Source organism: Mauremys mutica, chromosome 22 (genome assembly GCF_020497125.1).
Source record: "Mauremys mutica isolate MM-2020 ecotype Southern chromosome 22, ASM2049712v1, whole genome shotgun sequence".
In the NCBI taxonomy this organism is placed as follows: Eukaryota; Metazoa; Chordata; order Testudines; family Geoemydidae; genus Mauremys; species Mauremys mutica.
The window spans coordinates 20,211,356-20,237,747 of record NC_059093.1 but is presented as its reverse complement, the minus strand read 5'-3'; the positions used below and the strand labels follow the sequence as shown (position 1 = coordinate 20,237,747).

The 26,392-nt window shown below is 44.5% G+C and overlaps 1 pseudogene; it reads left to right on the top strand.

The window, feature by feature from the left end:
- The first annotated feature begins 455 nt into the window (after positions 1-455).
- The window catches only part of LOC123354619, a 72,244-nt pseudogene continuing 46,307 nt past the window's right edge, over positions 456-26,392 (top strand).

Genomic DNA, 26,392 nt, shown 5'->3' with positions numbered 1-26,392 from the left:
TGGCATTCCAAGGAACTACAGCCTGGGACGGGCTCTGTGGTTCAAACTTGATTACATTTTGATGCATTCCAGCAGGCAAGTTAGCGCACATGTGCAAAGCAGACCCCAGCTAGCTTCTACTGCAGGCGCAGGAAACACTACTTGCAGCGTGCATTGAGCACGACGCCCGCTGCTTGGAGCAGCCAGCGCTGCCAGGACTCGGAGAACCAGCCCCCCAGCACCGAGAGCGAGCTCTGGGGACTTGATAAACTCCCCCAAGCAGCGCCATGGCTGGGGCTTCGCGCACCGACTGACTCCGGGGCTCGCTGGCTGCAGCAGGGCTCCCGGGGAGCCGCGTGCGCGCAGCGGCGTCTCCCCTCCACGCCAGTCCCCGGGGCCAGCGCAGCCGCCTCGCCCGAGGGCTCGCCGGGCCCCGCGCGCTTGCCCGGCACACGCAGGAGTTCCCCGCTCGGAAGATGCAGCCGGTCTGGAAGAAATACTTCGGCCAGAAGTCCGTGCACGAGGTCGCCATGGACGCGTATCTGGCCAGCCTGGGGCTGTACCGCAAGCTCACGGCCCGAGACGCCTCCTGCCTCTTTCGGGCCGTTTCCGAGCAGGTAGCAGGAGTTTCACCCCCCCACCCCCCTTGCGGGCTGGGCTTGTGCCTGTGCCGCTCCCCTGGGCCTGCCTGGTCCCCCCCCCCCCGGCCCTAGCAGCTAGTTCATAACTTCGCCTCTCCCTGCCCCCACGTTTCTGGTCCCCTCTCTCATAAACAGTGCCCGCTCAGCTTGCAAGTCCAACCCCACTTACTTTCTTGGGTTGGGGTTGGCTGAGGTAAGGCCCCATTTGGATTTTGAAGCAGAGCGGGAGCTGGGTTAGGCTGCAGCAGTATAAAGTGACAAGGGCGCCTGTGGCACCTTGTAGGCTAACAGAAGTCTTGGAGCATAAGCGTGCGTCTGACCAAGTGGGTGTTCACCCACAAAAACTCCTGCTCCAGGACTTCTGTTAGTCCAGAAGATGCCACAGGACTCTGTGTCACCTGGTATTTTTGGCTTTGAAGTATCCACCTTGCAGACATCTTCATCTTTCTCTCCATTCCCAAAGCCGGAGCAGCAGGAGTTGCATCAAAGTTTCCAGTTTTGGTCTCCCTCTTACAAAATGGGGGTTGGTTCTAGTTTTGCAAAGCGAGCTGTAGCTAGGGTCTAGTTTACCTTTTCTCCCAGCTGCCAAAGGTTGGGGTAAAGGGTTGCATTTGGGCTAATACTCTACCAGTGGTTACCTAATTAACAATCATTGATTTTCCTTTAGCAAATTTGAGTTCTGCCCCTTACAAATGCATGGACAAATAACAGAAGGCACAGATGTGTATCCAAAAAGGGGGGAGGGATAGCTCTGTGGTTTGAGCACTGGCCTGCTAAACCCAGGGTTGCGAGTTCAATCCTTGAGGGGGCCACTTAGGGATTGGGGGGCAAAATCAGTACTTGATCCTGCTAGTGAAGGCAGGGGGCTAGACTCAATGACCTTTCAAGGTTCTTTCCACATCTAGGAGATAGGTATATCTCCACTTTTATATATATATAAAGGTTCTATTTATGAGTAGCTTATAAAGGGTTTTATTAAATGATTAATCACTTTCTATAGACTGTTAGTTGTAATCAACCTATAGACCTGTTGTACTGTCTATCACAGCCATTTGCAAACTTTTGTACTGGTGACCTCTTTCACATAGCAAGGGCCCCCCTTTCTTAATGTGTAACACTTGTTTATATATTTAACACCATTATAAATGCTGGATGCAAGTTGCTCAGGCATTGGCTTCCACCTCAGGTGGCAGGGCTCAGGCCTTCAGCCCCATTCAGTGGGGCTTCAGCTTCCTGCCCTGGGCCCCAGTGAATCTAACGCTGGCCCTGCTTGGCGGTCCCCCTGTAACCTGCTCACCGCCCCCCAGCAGGCCCTGGACCCCTGGTTGAGAGCCACTGATATGAACTATATGGAAAAGGAGCCTTAGTGTAAAAGTACAATTTTTAAAATGAGCTGCAACCCTTTCGTTTCAGTGCCTTTTAACACCTTCTCTATTTTCTAGGTCTTTTCTTGTCAGATTCATCACAGGGAAGTCAGGAAGGCTTGTGTTTCATTTATGAGGGAAAACCGACAGAACTTTGAGGTTGTAAGTAGACTTGTGTTTATGGGATGCAACGTTTTGTGTGTAATCTTAGGAAATAATGGGGGTGTTTACACATCAACATTATTTACATAGATCTGTGCACTGAAAACCTACATGGCACTGTACTGTGTTTTGTTGTTATCGTCTATGTTTTGACCAAGCACAGGTTTAAGCTAGAGAAATTGAGGGGAAAATGCTTGCTCATTTGCCTTGCTCTGTATACTGTCCATTAGTTTCTAGTCAACTTACATTTGTTTTTAAACCTTGGAAATATATGGCACAACATTTTTATTTGTAAAAGATAATATACATTTATTCTAAACATCTGATCTCTCGCTTTAAGGAACTGTGATTACAGTACCATATAGACATTAATAAGCTGTCTTGTGAAACTGAATCTTCGTGTGTGTGAGAGACAGACATTCTGTTTTGAAGTAAAACATGCATCTGTAAGAACAGTGGAATACTGCACGGCTCTTAAAGCACATAAAACACCATGGTTAAATGTCACTGCACACTTTCAGTGGATGACCACTATTTTCACCCAGCGAAGACTCTACTATAATGGAAGTGGTAGAGGTCTGTGGTTTTCATTCAGAAGATCACAAATTCAACCCCTGCCAACAACTGCGGTGCCTTTATATACCTAGCCTTAGTTTGTTACAATACTACTGAATATTCGGAAATGTACTTGTTGCTACTGGTGGATCAGTGGTTGTCAGCAACAGGTAAACTTACCAGTATAGACAGGTCCTGTGAATCCTTTGAAACAACTTGGTTCTGGAAGAGCATTCTGAACACTCTACTGGCTATCAGAACTCTAATTCATCCCTGCATCTTAAGGGAACAATTCTAAATGTTTTCTCCACAGAACAGATGTTGAAAGCAATAAACTCGCTTCTTTAGTATTATAATACCAGTCTTTCACATCAAGTGATTTTAAAGTGCTTTGTACACTGTGGACATGCCCCACTTAATGACAGGTTTCAGAGTAGCAGCCGTGTTAGTCTGTATCCGCAAAAAGAACAGGAGAACTTGTGGCACCTTAGAAACTAACACATTTATTTGAGCGTAAGCTTTCGTGGGCTACAGCCCACTTCATCGGATGCATAGACTGGAACATACAGCAAGAAAATATTTACAGAGAACATGAAAAGGTGGAAGTAGCCAGACCAACTGTAAGAGGCCAATCAATTGAGATGATCCCACTTAAATGCAGCTACCATTGGGGTGGAGGGAGACCGCCAGCTGGTCTCAGAACATGCTGCATAATAGTGAGATAAGAGATTTTTTTTGGTGACAGGCACTTGCACAAGTTCCTACTCACAATTATTGCTGTGCTATTTTAACTTCCATACAGAGCAGACAAGATCTTTGTCTTATCCAATAAAAGAAAAAGACAATAAAACTATGTGGCATTTAACAGATTGGCCTCAGGAAGAAGGGCTGGGGTGAGCAATGCTATGTATTTGCACTTGTGTATTTTAGGATATCTACCTTCCCAACCTTAAGCTATCCCTTTTCAACTAGAGGAGCAGATATAAAATTCGATAATAGCTAAAATTGTTACCCTGCAATTTAAAAATAAACATGGTTGAAAAGTCACTTCTGCAATGCACTGCATGGGAGCAGGTGGGGCAAATTGTTAACATTAAACTATTTTCAGACCAAAGTATTAGTCCCAGATAACCAAATTGTACATTTAGTTGTGCATGTGCATGAGATATCTGGACTTTCCAGACCTCATGTTTGACACAAGACATTCCCACGGGCTTCCTTAATATGTTTGAGGAAACACTGATTCTGACTTTGCCTTTTTTTTTTTTTTCTGTTTGATCTAGTGCAGGGTTCGGCAACCTTTCAGAAGTGCTGTGCCGAGTCTTCATTTAGTTACTCTCATTTAAGGTTTCGCGTGGCAGTCATACATTTTAATGTTTTTAGAAGGTCTCTTTCTATAAGTCTATAATTTATAATGTAACTCTTGTATGTAAAGTAAACAAGGTTTTTAGAATGTTTAAGATGCTTCATTTAAAATTAAATTAAAATGCAGAGCCCCCCAGACTGGTGGCCAGGACCCGGGCAGTGTGAGTGCCGTTGAAGATCAGCTCGCATGCCGCAGGCTGCCTACCCCAATCTAGTGCATATAGATAAAACAGCTTTTCAGCAAGAAGTTACCTCCTTTACTAAGCACATACCTATGCAATTGTTCCTAAATGTGGGGGCAAGGGAGAAATCATTCATGATCAGGAAGGCTACTTACTTGCCTTATGAATCTGAAGGCTGTTGGGCTAAGACCACTGCCTATATGCTGACCAATATGGTCTCATTGTTTCTTTGTACTTCTTCCTCCCCCAATTGTCTAAGGGTATGGCTACACTGGCGATTTGCAGCGCTGGAAAGCCTCCACCAGCGCTGCAATTAGTAAGTGGCCACACCTGCAGGGCACTTCCAGCGCTGCAACTCCCTGGCTGCAGCGCTGGCCGTACACCTCACTCGGCATGGGGAATAAGGATTCCAGCGCTGGTGCTGCAGCGCTGGTCATCAAGTGTGGCCACACACCAGCCCTGTGATTGGCCTCCAGGGAATAAGGTGTATCCCAGAATGCTTTTATAAATTACTCTCTTTTTGTTTTGTTGTGAACGAGCTCCGATCGGAGCTCCGTTCTGTACCTGGCTGTAAACAATCAAATGAGAGGCAGGCAGGGAGAGTGAATGAAACAGAATGGAGCCGATCGGAGCTCCGTTTGAACTGCTTATCTATAAAAACAAACACTGATCACAGCAAACAGGAGCTATCTGTACCTGGCTGTGAACGATCAAATGAGAGGCAGGCAGGGAGAGTGAATGAAACAGAGCCGATCGCTCCGTTGAACTGCTTATCTAAAAAAACAAACACTGATCACAGCAAACAGGAGCTATCTGTACCTGGCTGTGAACGATCAAATGAGAGGCAGGGGAAACAGTGTTGGATGCAGGCTGTTAGGGTTCGCAAACATTTTGTGATTTTTCCAATCTCTCTCTTCCCCACTCCCTGTCACAGTACACCACAGGGAGTGAGTGAAACAGGGGGGAGTCCGTGTTGGAGGCAGGCTGTTTGCAATTAGAGTTAAGACTAAGGGCTCATGAACATTTTGTGATTTTTTCCAATCCAGGAAGCTAACACACAGTGTTGGCTCCAAAAATCCACTCTCTCTATCTTCCCCGCTCCCTGTCACAGTACACCACCCTCCACCCCCCTCTTTTGAAAAGCACGTTGGTGCACTTGAATGCTGGGATAGCTGCCCATAATGCAGCACTCCCAACAGCGCTGCAAATGTGGCCACACACCAGCGCTGGTAGCTGTGAGTGTGGCCACACACCAGCGCTGCTCCTACACAGCTGGATGACCAGCGCTGCAAACCGTAAGTGTAGCCATACCCTAAGACACCAGACGGATATAGACTTGGATTGTAAGCTCCTTGGAGCAGGGCCCATCTGTTGTTTGTACATTGCCAAGCACAATGGAGTCCTGAGCCATGACCTAGGCACTATGTAATAAGAAAAATATTTTCAGTTTTCTTCTAAACTCTTTAAATACAAAGTGCAAATTCTGACTCTTAATGTTTCCAGCAGATTGAATAATGATATGCATCTAATTAAATCAGTTCTATCTTTTCTTTTTAAGTATGTGGAAGGATCATTTGAAGAATATCTGGAATGGCTGGGAGATCCAGAGGTAAGGCCAGATTCGTATTCCTGAGGCTGAGCCCAAAAAGCTCATGATGTTTGCTGGAATGTGGGTTTGAATGTTGTTTCTGTTGTACCTCAGTCCTGCTGTCAGATCCACATGCGCCTGAACAGAGCTCTCTTGATTTCAGTAGGACGTTGCGTGGGTGCAGTAGGACTCCAGATCTGATGGCAGGAACAGGGCCTTGGTTCTTGCTTATGGGCAAAAGAGAGGCATTGTCAAACCACAACAATGTAATTTCAGCTGAGGGAACCAAACTTTGGTCCTGTCAGCCTGGACCTTTAAAAGGCTGTTACAAAATTGGGTGCATAATTCATAGCAAATGTTTGACAAATTTTGCATTTTTCCCAGTTTTTTGTGGGGGAACCCTGCTTTCTTACTGTAGCAGGGTGGTCACCTGCTCCTGCCTTAAAAGGTTTGGAACAGCCCTGGGGGAGCCTAAGGCTGGGCTGACGGGGAAGCAGCCACAGCTGGGCCATGCCCCAATCAGACCGTAGCTGGCCTTGTAAAAGGCTTTGAGCCAGGCGCTCAGGCAGGCTGGGAGAGAGTAGGGCCTGGTTTGGCTGATGGTATGGAGGGTGGAGCTGGGGAAGGAGCAGGTGGAGCTGGGGAGCTCAGGCCTGGTGACATCCCAGGCTGCAGGCCTGATATCAAGGCCTAAAAAGGTACTGGGTGGCAGGGGAAGACAGCAGGCCCGAACCCTCTTGCCTAGGATGAGTGGCTTTTACACTGCAGTCTGCCCCGGGAGTGGGGGCTTGGTGATGACTGGCAGTAGCCCAGAATAAGGCAAGATAGGGATAGTGGGTTGGGGTTTCCCCAGGAAGGGGAGACCCAGAGGCAGAGTGTGGGGGGTTACTGCCGGGGGCAGCATCCCAGGGTAAAGGGGCACCGGGGTCTGGGAGGGACATGGAGGCCAGCGGCAGCAGGACACCAGCCTGTAGCGGGTGCTCTGGTCTGGAAAAGAGCTAATTCCCAATGACCAGCAGGAGGCGCCGCAGGGGTGAGCACACCCTTTATACTTACTGTTTCTTTGAAGATTTTTAACTAGTGAACATGAGCAGGATACAACAGTATCTAAAGCAAATTTAGCATGTTTATCAAATAAATATTTAAAAATATATTTGAGACTGCCTCTGGTCTAGCTAGTAGAGTTTAGCTGCAACTTTGCGCAGGATTATTGGGCCAAAACTTGAATACTTAATTGTCCCATGTCTGTGATCTTCTCTTCAGGAATCCTCATATTTTACAAATTTCCAGATGCAGAAAGAATCAGAATTTAAAAAAAGATGGAACTTAAGTATTTTAGGGGTACATCATCACTTCACATTGATTCTCTCCTCCCACCCCTTGTTGGGTTTTCTTCAATGCCCACAAATATTTAAGGCAGCCTCTGAGAGGTTTTACACTTACCACTAACTTGTAAGGATTGAGGAGTAGACCCTTCTCCTTTTCACTATAAAACACTGTTATTGCAGAGGGAAGTATATTCAGATTTACTCCTTTGCGTAGGCGTGCGCAGCACATTTCATTAGGGTGCGCACCCAGGGAATTTTATTTTAAAGGCAAACATTTATTGAATACTCAATCATAAGGATGTTATTTTTATTCATCAAACAAACTAAAGAAACTAAAACTTAACTAAACTTAATTAAAAAAAATTAACAACTAAACTTTACTTAAAATGAGACACAAAATACCACATTTTTGCTGTAGTGATAACCAGGCGTATACAAAGATGCAGTCAATTTTCATGATGTTTAACCAGATAATGAGCTAACCCAAAGTGACCAAAACAGATTAAGGTTTCTTCATCTTCCTGTCCTAGAGAATGAGCCGTCGCTCACCAGGTGGTATGGACTTAAATTCCTCAGTCACATCATTGTAATTAACTGACACAGCCAATTCTTGTTCATTGTACAAAATCATGAGTTGCGGCGCTGTTGGGACAGTGCACTTCTTAGTTTGTTTTTTACATGTGCTAGTCTCGAAAAGGCGCTTTCACATGAACAGCTTGTCTGCTCCTCTTCTTCTCTTAACAACGAACTGATCCGTATTTTAAAATTAAAAGGAGGTGTCATACGATTGAATTAAAACATAAAGCCACGGGCTTGTTATGCTATTTCAGTAGAGTACACGCGACAAAGATTACAAATACTGTAGACACTGTGCTGGGCACGCCTGACGCGGCCACTGATCTAGGTCAAAGAATTTTCTAGAATCATAGTCGGAGGGGAGGACCAATGGTAATGCGGTGCCACAGCAGTGGGGACGCATGCTGCGAGCGAACGTGAGCTTTCTATATAGAGTATCATGCGATTTAAATTAAAACGCAAAGCCATTTTTTTGAGACATTAGGGCAGGCGTGGGCAAACTTTATGGCCCGAGGGTTCCAAAATTGTATGGAGGGCCAGGTAGGGAAGGCTGTGTCTCCCCAAACAGCCTGGCCCTGCCCACTATCCGACCCCCACCCACTTCCTGCCCCCAACTGCCCCCCTCAGAATCTCCGACCTGTCCTGCTCCTTGTCTGCTGACCACACCCCCAAGACCCCACCTCCCCCTGCTCCCTGTCCCCTAACTGCCCTGACCCCTATCCACCCCCCGGCTGAGTCCTGACAGACCCCCGGGACTCCCACAATCCAACCCCCCGTTCCCCATCCCCTGAACGCACCTCTCCCCCGGCCAAACCTCTGCCCCATCCAACCCCCCCACTCCCTGTCCCCTGACTGTCCCCGGGACTCCCCGCCCCTTACCATGCCGCTTACCCCCGCCTCCCCCCTCTCCTGGAGCCTCAGCAAGCCATGTCCAGGAGCTCCTGCCGCTCGGCCCATCAGGGCTGACCACATGGCTCCATGCAGCAGGAGCTCACGTCCCGCCGGAGCCACGCTGCTGCCGCACTGTCCAGGGCTGCTCCTGGACATGGAGCGCTGAGGTGCCGGGGGATGAGGGGGGAGCCTCCCTGGCCAGGAGCTTAGGCGGGCCGGGCAGGACGAGCTTGCCCACCCCTGCATTAAGGTGTGCTTGGGCACACCCTGTACGCATGCCTATGCTCCTTTGTAGAGCTTGGTTTGAGTCTTTTAGAGCTTTAAAGATAGGGGCTAAGAATTTTACACAGTAGTTAGAGCTGGTCAGAAAATGCTTTTAAAAAAAAATCATGAAAAATGTTGACTAGCTGAATTAATGGCATATAGAGAACCAGTATAGCGTTCCAGGGACTGCAGGGCAGGCTCGGTGCTCAGCTCTACTCCATGTTTGATGAAGAACAGTTATTTTCGTACCTTCTAACATGATCTCAAAATATTTGTATACACATAGGGAAGGGCTGGCCAACTGGAAATAAGCGCTCTATCACTGATGTATAAGTAAGTCTCTTCCTTTTTTATTTTAAATTAAAATTAATTTTGTAATGGGCTTTGGATGTTTAAGGGTACTAGCTGTGGGGCCCAGAATCTCTTGATTAATAGATTTTTAAGGCTAGGAGGGATCATTATGATCGTCTAGCTTTGAGGCCAGCTTGGCTTAGGAGTGACTGCCGGTCAATATTTATTACATGAATGGGTGGCTGCAGACCAATGCCAGGTAAAGAGGATCCCACGTCCTGAAATGTACTGAATTGGCATCCTAGGTAAGTCTCCCAAGAGGACAAAGACCTGGTGGCCATCGAGATTGAGCTAACCCCGACTACTGGAGGTTTCATTGCTGCTGCCCAGGCAATACTGGCTCTGTGAATTATCAGAGGGCTTCGATCTCTAATGATGTCTATTTGGCATTTTTCATAACTATTAAACTCTTTAAAAAAAAGTCTACAGTGAGAGACTTACTGATGGGAAGTGTGTGAAATGATGTGAAGTTGTGTGCACTGGAAACATCTAATGCTGGCTGTAAAAGTTAACTGCCAACACAAAAGTAAAACTCTGTGCTCGCTATATGAGGTGGCCTTGAAAATTCAGGAAGTGAGACGTGCTGCTCGGTGTACATGCCTAGAAATGCATTTAAAATAAATTATCATTTCAACTGACATGTGCATCTGCCGCAGGCACTGTCTGTCTTGCTAAAAAAAAAAAAACTGCCACTTCTGGACAAACAGTTTAGGAGTCTACTGGCAGAGACGTTAAAACACTCTGCATCCTGTTCCAGTCCAAAATGAACAATTAGATTTCTACAAGGTTCTAATGGCATCCTGTACTGAGGTTTTTAACCCGTTCGGGAACTAATTTGTTAAGGGTTAATTGCCTCACTATCAGAGCAATCAGTCTTTAAATTTAAGCAATAACTAATGTCGGCATTCACTTGTTAGGAAAAATATTCTGCTCCCATTCTCTCTATTAACCAACAGTGGATTCTCCAAATTATTCCTTTCGATATCTTCACAACAAGCACTTGCATTAAACGCCTGCTCTCTCTCAATTCTCTTGATTTTTCCCCTTCTTGCCTAGCCGAGACTTTATTCTGTACCAGAACCCTGGACGGCCACCCGCTTGTGCTACAAACAATGGCTTTGAAGACAAGGTAAGGAAATGAGAGCCAATTTTCTACCCTTCCACTCCTAGATGGCTCTAATTTCACTCCGTTCGAATGAGCTTGTCACTTCCATTTTGCTCTTGTAACTCCAGTGAAGTGTCTGCACTTTTTGCCCACTCAAAAAACAAAACCAAAGCTAACTTCAACAGGGGCTAGGGACACCATTCCTTACCCATCCTGGCTAATGTCCATTTATGGACTTAACCACCATGAATTTATCCAATTCTCTTTTAAATGCTGTTATGGTCCTAGCCTTCACAACCTCCTCAGGTAAGGAGTTCCACAAGTTGACTGTGTGCTGCGTGAAGAAGAACTTCCTTTTATTTGTTTTAAACCTGCTGCCTATTAATTTCATTTGGTGGCCCCTAGTTCTTGTATTATGGGAACAAGTAAATAACTTTTCCTTATCCACTTTCTCCACATCACTCATGATTTTATAGACCTCTATCATATCCCCCCTTAGTCTTCTCTTTTCCAATACAGTTCCCTGTGGCTATTTTTTATAATCTAGCTAGAATGAGACACTTGGATTGAGTTGCTAATGAGCAAAGTGAAGGTGTCAAGATTAAACAAATATATGGGTGAAGAAAGGGCACTCTTCTCCCTCCCCCAAAAGTGAGCAGAGGAGATTTTTGGGGTGTATTTTTTTTTCCCTTCCTGGATAAAAATTAATTAGCTTGATTTTTTTTTGTGGGGTTTGCATTATGTAAAGTGGTAAATAGTCTAAACCCACTTGAGGTTTTGACACAATTACAGGGTGTAGGGAAAGTTCTGTATTTAGCTTTTCCTCTAGTTTGATACTAGTGGGCCAATAAGTTTTTGCAGTTTGGGGATTTGAAATGTAAGAGTGATTGGCATTTAGCGTCTAGACCATTAGTTGGTCATAAGGTAGCTGACTCTCAGAAAAGTCTCTCATATTTGACCTTTAACAGTTCATGAGATGACTAAAGAGTATCCATGGGGGTAATAGACAAACTTATTTGTATACCTGCTACAATCTCTTCTATAGGGATCAACTCTGTTTCTAACACTCCGTTTGTATTTATACTAAGCACCGCCATTGTTTGGACAGTGAGTTAAAGCACTGGCCTTAGAATGAGTAAAGGAGTTGTAGTCTTGAGCTAGAACATGTTTAGTTTTCTTTGATTTCTTCCTCAAAGCTTTTTGGTTTTTTTTTCTTCAAGATCTTGCTGTGTTCCGGTGACTCCCATTACGACTCTGTGTATACAAAACAATTTCAGGCAGATGCTGCTGTTTGTCAGGGTAAAATAACTCTCTTACTCTTTCCATTACAAATAGTGTATTTGAAGTACTTCTCAACATTGTGGTCTTTCTTGGGAGGAGAGGGGTACTGAAGGGAGAAGAAAGTGGAAAGCTCGTTAACCATTTTGAATGGCGTTTAGTGTAATTGGTATGTGGTGGAAGTCCACAATGAGCACATCCGCCACTCTAAGGTCACCTATCAGACTCCAGGTGTTCTTTGTTTTGACTCGGTGCCAGATCATTGGGTTCTGTGTGCTTTGTTTTCCCAGCTGTCTTGTACGAGATCCTGTACAAAGATGTGTTTGGCGTGGAGAAGGAGGAATTGAGAACTGCAGTTGACATGTTTCGAAGTGGGGCAAAAAGAACAGAAACAGTGCCTCTGTTGGCAGTGAGGATGCAAACTTTGATTGCCTTCCCAAGGAAGGGTCCAACACTTCATCAGAAAAGAGGTACTAGTTTAACAACAAAATATCCTGTGAATGGTAACTGATCACTTAAAGGTGGGGTTTTTTTTTTGCGGGGGGGAGAGACTAGCCTACCAGTTGTTTTCTGAGCTGCCACGTGGAACATCTGCCTTCATTCTCCAATGTCCTGGTACCGAGCCAGAGTCTGAGCATATTGTGGAAAAAGCAGCATGCTTTCCCTGGGACTGGGAAGTGACGTGTGGTTGAGCAGCAACCTCTCCCACTGGCTATAGTCAACTGGCACTTTCTTACTGAACAATTCACAAGTAAGCAGAAACATTGGCTTCCTTTAGCGAGAAACAATTATGCTACTTTAATTCCTATTAGTATGGCAGCAGCAAGACTGCTAATACTATGAGAAAGTGAGCTGGATTCTATTCTGGCTTGTACATCGTTAACAAAACTATGCCCTAAGTTTAGGACCAAACCCTGCCCTCATTTGCAGTGCCACTGTGGAGCCCGTTTATTTCTGATGGAGTAGGAACCAATGGGATTGTACAGATGAGAGGACAACATTTGACCTTATTAATGGTGATGAAGTGCAAGCCAGAAAGAACTCAACTTAAGTTGCAGGCTTTGGCAGTTCTTAAACATTTTGTCACTTAAGGACTCCTTAACAAGGGTGTCTAAGATTTAAAAAAAATAAAATAAAAAATAAGGGTGGGGGGACTCCATAATGCCCATGAGTGGAACAACTGAAGGAGTGTTCAAGTTTGCAGAATGGAATGGGGCTGACCTTTCCTTAAACATAAAACAGTGTTAGCTGCTATTGCATGAAAGACCTGAATTGAAGGGGTTGGAGTGCGGGGGAGAGCATTTTATTTACAATCAGAAAAAGGTTTAGTGTGTTTGAGTGTTGCAGGTGCACAACTTCATATTTGTACTACATTAAATAGTGTTCAGTTCTGGCTTGCATCTTATCACTTGATGGCACCATAATTCTTCTGTAAGGTCATTCAGCCACTTTGATCTTGTTGATTTCAGTGCTGGTCAGAAATCTTGCTCTGTATTTTGTAATCCTATTTTTAAATTGCTTAGAGAGGAAGACTGGGAAGGCAACAATACTGACAATCCACCTGAAGATAAACTCGGACAAGGCACTGAAGAGGCAAAGGTTTGGCAATTAAGGGAGAAGCCTTCAATTCTTTCTCATTAGTGTTTGATACTGTGATTAAGGTTGAATCAGCCCTTCCTATTCTAAATGCTGCTGTTCAGGAAATAAAACAGGTGTAAATCCCCAGGCTTACATGTGCATGTTTCGTTTTTAGCTCTGGTATTCTTTATCTCGTCTTCGAAATTAATTGTTGAGCCTCTCAGAAATAAGCTTTTTATGAGATAAGACTCTCTTGTTCTCTAGCTAGCTTAAAAACAAAATTTGGCAAACAATCCCTCATCTGGACTCTAATTTAGAAACCATCTAATTTATCTTCTTTAATCTAATTTTATTTTAGGCACATGAACAGTGCTGCTCTTCCATTTTACCAGGCCTGGCTCAAAACACTGCTCTAGCTAACATTCAAGGAGCCTGTGTGTGTGTGTGTAATATATATTACACACACTCATTGACTTTGATTTGAAGTTGTGTGGTCAGCCACTTCTGAATGTCAGCCCCTAGTTAGTTTCCTTACCTATTTTTACCTTGTCACTAAAAACTTTCTATCCTGAAATCAAACAGCTCAGTATAGAGTCCGTGGTTAAATAGAGATCATGTTGAAGTTATTTGCTTTGTCCACGAGCCTCAGAAGCCATAATACCTAAAGACTTGTTCATATTCTTCTTTGCTTCTCTACTTGAAGCAAACTAATTGCCTGTCCTAGTGGAACTGAAAGAGGCAGGGAAGACAAAGTGCATATGCTTGTTTAAAATAATTATACCCTCTGCAAGGAAAGGAAAGTGTTGTGAATATATGGCACGCTTTTAATTGTAGTCCATTTTAACTCTGTTTTAGCGTCCAGAAAATCCTCCAAAGATGCCTTTTGCCTATAGAGTGCTAAAAGCCCTGGACCCTGGGGTCTATCGAAATGTAGAGTTTGAAGTTTGGTTAGACAGCAGAAAAGGTACCCAAAAAAACACGTTGTATATATGCTATAAATTCCTGGCTAAAAGTAAAAGTTATTGAGGCTCAATGAGGTTGTTTTATTGACTGATTTACAAGTATTTTGGACCTGCACAGAGGCTTGAGCAGATAGCCACATACCTGAAAAGTAAAGGGCATTATCTAACCCAGCAAACATATCCGTGGAGCATACATCCTGTTACCAGCCAGAGACTTCTTCTTTTCATCTCTAAGCAACCATTAGAGTACTTCCAGTCTTCTATGATGTCCATCATGCTCCTGAAATCTGATCTGTTGAGAAAAACATACTGGTTCTGGACTAGAATATAGGGGGATTCAGGAAAGCTAAGTGCAATAGCAGAGTATCGTCTTGTAACACTATTTTCAGATAGTGTTCAGATGTAAAATGGGGGCATTATTTTTTTACTTTATGGTAGCAGTGTCTGCACAAAGGTCCATAAACGTGTTTGGGTTCAGAGTAACAGTAAAGGAGCGGGGTCGGTTAGTGTGCACTCTGAACTGTCAAATGAGACAAGTGGTCCCTTCCTCTCCAGCTCTCCAGGGGCTTGAGCACTAGGGAAATGTTACCCTCTCTCCCCACATCTCATCTTACACGCCAAAGAATCCCAAATCATGAATGCAACACTAGGTTCACTTCGCTCATCACAGAAATTCAGTCCATTCCTGGGACTAAACAGAGCAGCCAGTTCCCAGTGTGCAACAGCACTATACAGACACTTTGGGAGTGATAAAGGAAGAATAACTTTTTCAGAATTTCCCTGTCAGGGAGATTTAAGTAGATTACAATTATCCAGCTACATCCCATCCCGCCTTACAAAATGATCACAACTGGTCAGCATTTGGTGTTTTCATCTCTTCCATCAGCCAGGCTGGGCTTTCGACTCCCAGTACAGCTACACTGCCTGCTCCTTTTGGTGAGGTGTGGAGTAGATACACTGCACACACCTCTAGCATGTGTATTTCTAGCAGTGTAGACAATGAGGCACTGCTTAGGCAAGTAGAGTGAAGACCTGCCTGAACCTGGTGTGTGTGTACTTGCACAAGCAGTGCTTCTCCTGTCTCTCTGCTCGCTGCAGAGAAAGGCTCCAGGAGCCTTTCTCTGCTGCAACAGCCTGCCAGAGCCTTTTCTCACAGCAGGGAAAGGCTCTGGCAGGAGGGCGGTAGTGGAGACAGACCCTGGCACTTCCCTCCTGCCAGAGCTTTTCACTGACACATGTAGCTACGTGCCACTGTGTGGATGCAGCCTGCTTTTCACTGATGTGTAGCTACACATACCCTACGCACCACTGCAGGTGGTATGCAGTGAAGCCATAGCCTCACTGCTGACTCAGACCTTGGCTACACTGGAGAGTTGCAGCGCTTGTGGTGGCTTTACAGCGCTGTAACTCACTCCCTGTCCACACTGGCAAGGCACATACAGCGCTGTATCTCCCTGGCTACAGCGCTGCATGTACTCCACCTCGACGAGAGGAATAAAGAACAGCGCTGGTGCTGCAGCTCTGGGGTGCCAGTGTAAACAGGGAGTAATCTTACTACGCTGTAACTGACCTCTGGAAGCTTCCCATAATGCTTTTAAGTAAAGATTACGCTCTTTGTTTTGTTGTGGTGCCTCTGTTTGTTTTGTTGTGAACTCTGGGCTCCCGGAGCTGCTTATCAAAAAAAACCAACACAGCTCCTGTTTGCTGTGAATGAGCTCCCTTTGGAACACCCACAGCTAGTGTTTGCTTGAAGAGAGGGGGCTTGAGGAGAGAAGCAGTGCGGCGTGCAGGAGGGAGGGATGGGAGTGGGGGTCCGTGTCAGGGAGGCTGCTTATCTGGTGCTTTCAGTGAGTGAGAGAGGGGTGCGGGAGGGGGTTGTAACTTGCAAGGCAGCTGCTGACAGAGTGTCAGCTCCAAAAATCCACACTCTCTCTCTCTCTCTCTCTCTTTCCCCCACGCTCCCTGTCACACTCCACCCCACCCCCTTTTGAAAAGCACGTTGCAGCCACTTGAATGCTGGGATAGCTGCCCATAATGCACCACTCCCAATGCCGCTGCAGATGCTGCAAATGTGGCCACGACAGTGCGCTGGCAGCTGTCAGTGTGGCCAGACTGCAGCGCTTTCCCTACACAGCTGTACGAAGACAGGTTTAACTCCCAGTGCTGTACAGCTGCAAGTGTAGCCATACCCTCAGAAGAAAGGGACATCCTTTGTTTCTGGGCCAACATTTCTATATTGCATTGCTGCACACTGGTCCCAGAAAAGACTGAATTTCAGGGATGAGCAAAGTGATCCTCTTGTTGCATATGTATTTTGTAAAGTGCTTTTGGCTTCTTTGTGCCTCCCAGATTGTCTTGCATGCCAATCTTCCTCCAGAGCCCGACTACTGGCAGTCACATGGGAGTTGTCATTATGCTTTGTGGCATCCCAAGTTGTGGGGAGAGTGCAACGTTTCCCTAGTGCTCAAGCCTTGGAAGGGACTACTTGGTAGTTCAGAGTGCTCACACAATGATGTCCAGGAAAATACAGGAGATAATTCACTCGTTTCAGCCTATAATACTTGAGTGCAATTCTGGGTAATGGGTAAAAAATGAACCGAGCTTAAGCTTTCACTTTGATCTCGTGTAGAACTTAAAAAAACTGATTACTTCATGTTTGCTGGGAGATGGTACTATGTAGGAGACAAGTGTCAGGTTAGTACTTGAAGCAGATTCAGTAATGATGAATGATTAAAGTTGCTTTAAATAAAGTATATTAAGTCATAGAACTATCTGAACTCATAGGATCTTCAGAGATTTCTTTTCTCATTATAGCTATTAAATATGATGGTCATCTGAATGATTTTTTTTAATTAACTTTCTGTAAATTCAAAACTAGCACAAGATAGTACATGGGAAAGGCTGCTTGGAAGCTGACCAGGAACCAGTGCTATAAATCCTGAAAGTAGAGGTGTTTAAGACTGAACTCTTGAAATGCACAGACGCCACAGTGACTGGCACTGTATACGAACCTCAGCAGAATGGAGATGAAAGATGGACAATAAGGGTTTTTTGTTGTGTGTGCGTGCGTGCAGTGGGTCCTGTTTAGTAGTTGAATCGTACAAGGCAGTTTTGGTTCTGACCTGTCCGCTCCCTGCCTTTATTCCATCCATGAGGTCATCTCTTCTTCTTTTTCTTGTTGTTGTTTGTATCTGTTCCTGCAGTCTCTCTCCCTCTGCTGCCCACTCTTCTACTGTCTGTCAGGTAGGGCGGGGAGTGCTGGACTGAGGTATTCCAAGACTCTGAAGCTAACTCAGTGGTATGTGAGCAGCATGAAAACAGCTCCTATGTTACCAACCATTGTGGGGAACCAGAGCACCATTAATGTGTCACCATTTAGGTTTACCTACCCCCCCCCTTTATTTCCTCCTCAGGTATGTCTGGAGCCTGGGGGTAAGTACTACAATGCTCATATCCAGGAAGTTGGACCTGATGACAACATGGTGGCCGTGTTCATTGAAGAGCTGGCAGAAAAGTAAGTGAGTCTGCACATACACACCTCTCTCCCAACAGGCATTTAAATTGTGGCTGTCGGAATGTTTTGAAACTCTGGGTTCAGTTTCTCTTCAAAATATAAGATAAAAACCAGACCCCGTTCCTTACCAGTTTAACAGCATGGCAGTAGCTACCATTCCACTGGTAGCAGATGGCAGGGGTAATACCTCTTGGATTTTCACTGAAAACATTCCAGTATAATCTAATTACCATGCAGAAGAGTCTCCTGCTTGTTGGGCTGAGATCATGGTGAACAATGAGTCTATACAACTGGGTTCTAGAACTTCTTAGGAGTGGGACTTACATCACAGCTAAATAGCAGGTTGCCTTTAGTCCTTGAAGTTCATTCTGACAACTCTCATTCAAGTTCTCTCCTTGCCCCTCCCCCTTACTTTGGGGAGTTTTGTAAATGCCATACAATCAATGTCATACCTCTAGCAAAAATGCCTCTTGTTGGGACGTCCCAAAATTACCTCTGATGATCTGTCTGGATTGTTATCTGTAAGATTAAAAAGCCCAACTCTGGTGCTATGTGCACGTTATAAGTGACGGGTATTGCAGTGTGCCCTTGAGTGAAAGAATGTGCAGGAGTTAAAGACTGGATTAAAGATAAATTAAAAACAATCCTGAGAGTAGCTAGCTAGTATCTGAAAGCCAAGACAATGCTGGGATCCAAATTTTAAAAAGTAGGGGGGGGCATTGACTAGTGTACACATTTTACATTACTATGCATGTTACTAGTGCTGTTCCGGGGATGATTCTGCCTCTGACACTGGATCTGTCTCTAAAGGATGGCGTTGCCATCGATGCAAGTTACATGTCTATAGCAGGGGAGTCTTTTGTTTTGCCCTCATCTAGCTCTGAGAAATCTCAAGTAGGGTTACTATACACATGGGTTGGAAGGCTAAAAAAGCTATATTTAAACTGTCCCCTGGCTTTGGCTAACACAGATGTACATAGTTTAGAAATATATGTCTTTATTTTTATGAGCTTCTTAAATAAAGAAAAGTCTGTTTAGTAAGAGCTGCTCACACTTGATGGCAGTGTTTTTTGTCTAACGTGGCACTGACCTGCATTAGCATGCATTCCTTGGGCACTACTTACACTAGTATTTTTCATGTAGGTATATTGTTCCATTGGCAAACTTTAAACCAGTGACACAAGTGACTCCTGACCCTGCCTGGAAAGGGGTTCCCAGTCAAAGAGGAGGAAACGATGAGGAAACGACTCGTTCCCCATGGGAATCACAAAGTAAGGTCTTAAGGGAGGGGTTTGAATGATGAGTACTGGCTTGGCCTAGCCAAAATTGGGAGGCCACTCTGTGCGTACGAAGCTAATTAAACATTCTGCTCATCTACCTCTTAAGACTTAAATTAGTATTTTAATAAGATTACACATTTGGTTGCATTTTTCTGGGTGGGTGACTTCCCCCCGCCCCCAACTCCATATGCAAATATTAACTTACAGAATTTCTCATAAGAAATTGACTAGCACTACTTTGTAATCTGAATGCACCTCTGGAGTTTGTTGTTTCTCCATTTAAGGCAGTCACGTAGATCCGTACAGATGTTTAATTGGTCTAACTTCTCTTTTCCACTTGCACCCCCATTATTTTTTTTCCTGTGCTTCTTTGAAATTGCAGGAATGGATATGAAATCATGGAAGAGACCGTTTAAGAGAGTCCGTGGGAAAGAAGCTTACATGACAATGGCTTATAATCGGAGTCAGACAGTTCTTCCACCCCGGCTACAGCACAATGTTCCTTCAGGTCACCCTTCTCCATTTAATTACTCTCAAACTTCTAGGAATACAGCATCCTATGGTCACTACCGTCCTCCGAGGCATGGCAGGGGATATAGAATGCCCAGGTATGAATCTTAATAAAGACCAGTATTCATTCCCTGTTCGGGATCCCACAGCTTTAGCCCTAGCTAATCTTCAGATATTTAATAGATGATTCTACAGGTGAGTTTCATCTGAGATAATCTGTAGGCGCTTCTTGGTAGCTGGATATATATATATATATATATATATATTTTACCCTTTAAACTTAGGGGTTCTGCCCGATTTACAAACAGGAACAACATGGTTGGCCCTCAGATATCATTGTACCCTGATCCAGGGAAGAGATGTTATCAGAGCTATGGCAATTTCTCCTATGTGTCCCAGTAAGTGAGTATACATTTCTTTACAAAACATTGTACTACAAATAAGTGGAAAATAAGCTTTTAAAATGGCATGATACTAAACAATAGGTAAATAGCACTTCTGCAAACATATGTAAGGACATTTCCAAAAGAAGTATAATTTAAGAATATTTCCATTAAGTTTTAACTCCCGTGTGTGTGTCTTGATTTTTCTCTACAGTTCATATAGCCATAGTCACCAGCAGTTGCAGTATCTCCATCAGGCAGGTCCACATGTACCACAGACTGGAGAGGAACCTCAGGCTTTGGAAGAAACCGTAACTTCCAATGAAACTGAAGGAGGAGATGAGGCCGCTTTCCCTGCTGTCCCAGTAAGTCATGAGCTAGAAGTTCATGTAAAAATGTTTGCGAAAAGGAAAAGCCGGTACAAGTGTGCAATGTTGGGGTGGGTTGTTAACACACTGCTCATATTTCCTGCAATAGGCTTTTCAGACTTGCATGCGCAGCTTTGAAAGATGTGGAAGGGAGCTCTCTTGTTTGCCATGCTCTAATTAGAATCTCTTAGTTAAATAACTATGAAAGCTTTGTAGAGATTCAACTCTTAGGAATTTACTCCAACTTTCTACAGAAAGTCTTGCCACTCCCCTGTTGCATTTATGTGTAGTATGAAGTGACACGTTGTTGTGATGTTAGAGAACAGCACGCTAATACTCAGAAGCTACTTTCTTCTGCACAAGGAAATAGCAACAACCTCCAAACGGACTTTTTCCTGAAATCACCTTTGCACAGCAAGTTCCTATAAAAGGAAACGTACTACAGAACTGCTCCCCACCAAGACAGTCAGGCCTTTGGGGAGCCTTCTCTCCCTTGGAGCCCTTGTTCAGGGCAAGAAGCTCATACGGCTTCACATCCTGGGTCTCTCCTTGGAGTATTCAGCATATGCCCCTCCGTGCGCTTCCCACAGCGAGCCCGCCCCAGCGGGGTCCTAGAGAAGCCACAGGGTCCTGCCCCCCCACTTTGCAGTCAGACGTGACTCTCAGCCAGCCAGTAACACAGAGGTTTATTCGATGACAGGAACAGGGTCTAAAACAGAGCTTGGTACCGCGAACTGGACCCCTCGGCTGGGTCCATTCTGGGGGGCAGTGAGCCAGACCCCCACGTCTGCCCTCACTCCTCGTCCCCATCCAGCTCCAGACTGAAAACCCCTCCAGCCCCACCTTCTTTCCCGGGCCAGGAGGTCACCTGACCTCTTTGTTCTCCCACACCTTTAGCATCCCCTTGCAGAGGGGAAGGGCCTGGCCATTAGTTGCTAGGTGACAGAGTGCCAGGCATTTAGGTGCACTGGCCCCTTGCTCTGCAGCAACCACACACCCTTATTCCACCACCTAGATATTAAGAACTGCATAGGGGACACTGAGGCACCAACACAGTATTCAGAGCAAACATTAAGAACATAAGAACGGCTGTACTGGGTCAGACCAAAGGTCCATCTAGCCCAGTATCTGTCTACCAACAGTGGCCAATGCCAGGTGCCCCAGAGGGAGTGAACCTAACAGGCAATGATCAAGTGATCTCTCTCCTGCCATCCATCTCCATCCTCTGACGAACAGAGGCTAGGGACACCATTCTTACCCATCCTAGCTAATAGCCATTTATGGACTTAGCCACCATGAATTTATCCAGTCCCCTTTTAAACATTGTTATAGTCCTAGCCTTCACAACCTCCTCAGGTAAGGAGTTCCACAAGTTGACTGTGCGCTGCGTGAAGAAGAACTTCCTTTTATTTGTTTTAAACCTGCTGCCTATTAATTTCATTTGGTGACCCCTAGTTCTTGTATTATGGGAATAAGTAAATAACTTTTCCTTATCCACTTTCTCAACATCACTCATGATTTTATATACCTCTATCATATCCCCCCTTAGTCTTCTCTTTTCCAAGCTGAAGAGTCCTAGCCTCTTTAATCTTTCCTCATATGGGACCCTCTCTAAACCCCTAATCATTTTAGTTGCCCTTTTCTGAACCTTTTCTAGTGCTAGAATATCTTTTTTTAAGGTGAGGAGACCACATCTGTACACAGTATTCGAGATGTGGGCGTACCATGGATTTATATAAGGGCAATAATATATTCTCAGTCTTATTCTCTATCCCCTTTTTAATGATTCCTAACATCCTGTTTGCTTTTTTGACCGCCTCTGCACACTGCATGGACATCTTCAGAGAACTATCCATGATGACTCCAAGAACTTTTTCCTGACTCGTTGTAGCTAAATTAGCCCCCATCATGTTGTATGTATAGTTGGGGTTATTTTTTCCCAATGTGCATTACTTTACATTTATCCACATTAAATTTCATTTGCCATTTTGTTGCCCAATCACTTAGTTTTGTGAGATCTTTTTGAAGTTCTTCACAATCTGCTTTGGTCTTAACTATCTTGAGCAGTTTAGTATCATCTGCAAACTTTGCCACCTCACTGTTTACCCCTTTCTCCAGATCATTTATGAATAAATTGAATAGGATTGGTCCTAGGACTGACCCTTGGGGAACACCACTAGTTACCCCTCTCCATTCTGAGAATTTACCATTAATTCCTACCCTTTGTTCCCTGTCCTTTAACCAGTTCTCAATCCATGAAAGGACCTTCCCTTTTATCCCATGACAGCTTAATTTACGTAAGAGCCTTTGGTGAGGGACCTTGTCAAAGGCTTTCTGGAAATCTAAGTACACTATGTCCACCGGATCCCCCTTGTCCACATGTTTGTTGGCCCCTTCAAAGAACTCTAATAGATTAGTAAGACACGATTTCCCTTTACAGAAACCATGTTGACTATTGCTCAACAGTTTGTTTTCCTATGTGTCTGACAATTTTATTCTTAACTATTGTTTCGACTAATTTGCCCGGTACCGATGTTAGACTTACCGGTCTGTAATTGCCGGGATCACCTCTAGAGCCCTTTTTAAATATTGGCATTACATTAGCTAACTTCCAGTCACTGGGTACCAATGCCGATTTAAAGGACAGGTTACAAACCTCAGTTAATAGTTCCGCAACTTCACATTTGAGTTCTTTCAGAACTCTTGGGTGAATGCCATCTGGTCCCGATGACTTGTTAATGTTGAGTTTATCAATTCCAAAACCTCCTCTAGTGACACTTCAATCTGTGACAGTTCCTCAGATTTGTCACCTACAAAGCCAGCTCAGGTTTGGGAGTCTCCCTAACATCCTCAGCCGTGAAGACTGAAGGAAAGAATCCATTTAGTTTCTCCGCAATGACTTTATCGTCTTTAAGCGCTCCTTTTGTATTTCGATCATCAAAGGGCCCCACTGGTTGTTTAGCACACTTCCTGCTTCTGATGTACTTAAAAAACATTTTGTTATTACCTTTGGAGTTTTTGGCTAGCTGTTCTTCAAACTCCTCTTTGGATTTTCTTATTACACTCTTGCACTTAAGTTGGCAGTGTTTGTGCTCTTTTCTATTTGCCTCACTAGGATTTGACTTCCACTTTTTAAAGGAAGTCTTTTTATCTCTCACTGCTTCTTTTACATGGTTGTTAAGCCACGTGGCTCTTTTTTAGTTCTTTTACCGTTTTTCTTAATTTGGGGTATACATTGAAGTTGGGCCTCTATTATGGTGTCTTTAAAATGGGCCCATGCAACTTGCAGGGATTTCACTTTAGTCACTGTACCTTTTAACTTTTGTCTAACTAACCCCCTCATTTTTGCATAGTTCCCCCTTTTGAAATTAAATGCCACAGTGTTGGGCAGTTGAGGTGTTCTTCCCACCACAGGGATGTTGAATGCTTTTGTATTATGGTCACTATTTCCAAGCGGTCCTGGTATAGTTACCTCTTGGACCAGCTCCTGTGCTCCACTCAGGATTAAATCTAGAGTCGCCTCTCCCCTTGTGGGTTCCCGTACCAGCTGCTCCATGAAGCAGTCATTTAAAGTATCGAGAAATTTTATCTCTGCATTTCGTCCTGAAGTGAAATGTTCCCAGTCAATATGGGGATAATTGAAATCCCCCACTATTATTGGGTTCTTAATTTTGATAGCCTCTCTAATTTCCCTTAGCATTTCATCATCACTATCACTGTCCTGGTCAGGTGGTTGATAATAGATCACTAATGTTATATTTTTACTAGAGCATGAAATTTCTATCCATAGAGATTCTATGGAACATGTGGATTCGCTTAAGATTTTTACTTCATTTGAATCTACACTTTCTTTCACATATAGTGCCACTCCTCCCCCTGCACAACCTGTTCTGTCCTTCTGATATATTTTGTACCCCGGAATGATTGTATCCCATTGATTGCTTTCAGTCCACCAGGTTTCTGTGATGCCTGTTATATCTATAGCCTCCTTTATCACGAGGCACTCTAGTTCACCCATCTTATTATTTAGACTTCTAGCATTTGTGTACAAGCACTTTAAAAAGTGTCCCTGTTTATTTGTCTGCCCTTTTCTGATGTGCCAGATTCTTTTTTATGTGACTGTTTATCATCTGATCCAGCCCTTACATTATCCTCTTCCGTCCTCTGCTCCTGACTATAACCTGGAGATTCTCTATCATCAGACTCTCCCCTAAGAGAAGTCTGTGTCCGATCCACACGCTCCTCTGCAGCAGTCGGCTTTTCCCCATCTCCTAGTTTAAAAACTGCTCTACAACCTTTTTAATGTTTAGTGCCAGCAGTTTGGTTCCACTTTGGTTTAGGTGGAGCCCATCTCTCCTGTATAGGCTCCTCCCATCCCAGAAGTTTCCCCAGTTCCTAATGAACGTGAACCCCTCCTCTCTACACCATCGTCTGATCCGTGCATTGAGACGCTGAAGCTTTGCCTGCCTACCTGGCCCTGCGCGTGGAACTGGGAGCATTTCTGAGAATGCCACCATAGAGGTCCTGGATTTCAGTCTCTTCCCTAGCAGATTAAATTTGGCCTCCAGGACATCTCTCCTACCCTTCCCTATGTCATTGGTACCTACATGTACCACGACCACCGGCTCCTCCCCAGCACTACATTCCCAGTTCGTCACACCTCCAAACGGACATTTTCCTGAAATCGCCTTTGCACAGCAAGTTTCTATAAAAGGAAACGTACTACAGTATGTGAATCCTTTCGTAAGCACAGTTATTCCCCAAACTAAGACCAATCCAAAATGAAAAGTTTTCAATTCTGCAAGTAAAATGACAGACTTGAGCCTCCAGTCTAAGTTGTGAAGCCCCTTTGGTGTCTGCTCTTGAAGAATCATCCTTTTATCAGTCTACTTGCTTTTCCAATTCCTGTTGTAGATTTAGACTAAACCAAACGGAATGTGCTAAAAACAGTCAGTCAGTATTTAGCTGTCTGGACTGGAGTTCAGGCATAAACCTGTTTCAGTGCTGACAGTTGTGAATTCAACCTTCCTGTCTTCCAGAATTTTTTTGCCACCGCCATTTGATATAATGAATTTCGCAAACATAGATTTGGGGTATAAATTGGTATCTTCAGTGTTTAAATGCCAGAAGAGAAGGAAAAAACTCAGGATTATGTTTCAGCAGCCATACGTTAGTCCCTTCCTCTGTTCTGGGCTCAACCTATGACCTTTGCTCAGAGTTCTTGGAAGAAGACATTCGTTAGCAACTTAGATAGATACACTATTCTACTTCCTTTTCAGACTCAGAATCATGAGCGTTTAGCAGGAATGTGTGCATCCCATTTTCCCTTTTCCCCCGCCCCCCCCCCATATGTTTGCCTGTAGTTATTATTGGGTTATTTCTCATGTTCAGCCAACTATTTTGTATTACCTTTTCTTTCATATTTCTTCTTTCTTCACTTGCAGTACTTAACGGCAGCTCTTTAGTGTAGACACTACCTACACCAACTGTCCATCTCCCCGAGAGGTGGTAGCTAAGTCGATGGAGGAATTCTTCCATTGACCTAGTGCTGTTTACGGTGCGGGAGGTAATCTTAACTATGCCGCTCAGAGGGTGTGGATTTTTCACACCCCAGCGTGAAGCAGTTAAGCTGGCTTAATTTTCTAGTGTAGACAAGGCCTCATTCTCCAGCCCAAAGTTACACAGCTGTGTGCTAAGGCAAAGAGCTTAGAGATCAGAGGGGCATGCAGACACTCCCACCAGACCTGTTTCTGTGTCTCTCACCGAAAACACCACACTCGCAATTCCCCCCCGCCCCCCGCAGAGTCCTTTTTAGTCACATAATGTCCCTTGGATCTCTAGGCTCCAAGCCTTGGCAAAATAGGGGTATAACTTGGGCGTATGCCATTGTCTTGGAATTGCCCGCCATGTGAGAGTTTGGAAGGTTGTTCTATCTAGAGCCATGGTGCCGCTTTTTCTGAAAGTCTAATGACCCTGTATGTGGTAACTTTACCTCACTAAGCATGTCACATCCAGTAATCTGTAAACTGATTACATTGCAGCTCCATGTCTGCCACAGGAAGCTAAAGCCCAGCTGCCATCGGAAAGCTTCTGACTCTACTGCTTACTATGCAGTAGTAGTGTTTGCAGATTCAGTGTAATGAAGAACTGCTTCTGCCCAAGCCAGGG